This window comes from Takifugu rubripes, chromosome 2 (genome assembly GCF_901000725.2).
Source record: "Takifugu rubripes chromosome 2, fTakRub1.2, whole genome shotgun sequence".
In the NCBI taxonomy this organism is placed as follows: domain Eukaryota; kingdom Metazoa; phylum Chordata; class Actinopteri; order Tetraodontiformes; family Tetraodontidae; genus Takifugu; species Takifugu rubripes.
This window is the reverse complement of record NC_042286.1, coordinates 14609211-14610247: the sequence shown is the minus strand read 5'-3', so window position 1 is coordinate 14610247 and position 1037 is coordinate 14609211.

Here is a 1037-nt window from a genome sequence, read left to right as displayed (position 1 = left end):
CCCCTCCACCATCTCCCCCCCCCCCCCCTCCATCTCTCCCCCCTCCTCCATCTCTCTCTCCTCCTCCAGCTCTCTCCCCCCTCCTCCATCCCCCCCCCCCCCCCCTCCATCTCTCCCCCCTCCTCCAGCTCTCTCCCCTCCACCATCTCTCCCCCCTCCTCCATCTCTCCCCCCTCCACCATCTCTCCCCCTCCTCTCTCTCCCCCCTCCACCATCTCTCCCCCCTCCTCCATCTCTCCCCCTCCACCATCTCTCCCCCCTCCACCATCTCTCCCCCCTCCTCCATCTCTCCCCCCTCCTCCATCTCTCCCCCCTCCACCAGCTCTCCCCCCTCCTCCATCTCTCCCCCCTCCTCCATCTCCTCCCCCCCCTCCATCTCTCCCCCCTCCACCATCTCTCTCTCTCCTGCTGGTGTGAGAGTCCTGCACCTTCTTGCTGAAGAGGATGGGTCAGCCAGTGATCAGCGGAGGCCCAGAGGACACTGTTTTATTTGTGAGGCACGACACAGCCAATGACATTTAACTTGTTATTATTTCCTAGTGAAGATTAATGATAAATTGTCCATTATTTTTCCCTAAAAGTGAAAGATAAGACCACAGTCATTTGGCCCAGAGCCAGAGTGCCACCACTATGCAAAGTGACAGCCAATTATCGGGGCCTAGTTTGGGATAATGACTTTACAATGAATCTTTTGATTGAAATGTAACTTGGTTGGCCCTGGGCAAAGTGCAGAAAAAATGAATAAAAAGTTACAGAAACATTGAGCACCGTGCACCAGTGCTGGGCTTCTCCCCGAGGTCTCTCGACCTCTCTCTCTCCACTCCTCTCTAGAAATAGCTATAGGAGACAAGCAGAGATATGCATATATTGATGGAAAAATTATTAAGTCACAGAGGGCTTGCAGCAAACATAAATTAGCATATTCAGGGTAAATATTCAGACTATTTACGATAATAAGACCGGATTATTCAATTCAATGAATGTTAAATAGATGAGGAAATGGTATGTGCCTTATCTAGTCAAAGCTTCTATTCATT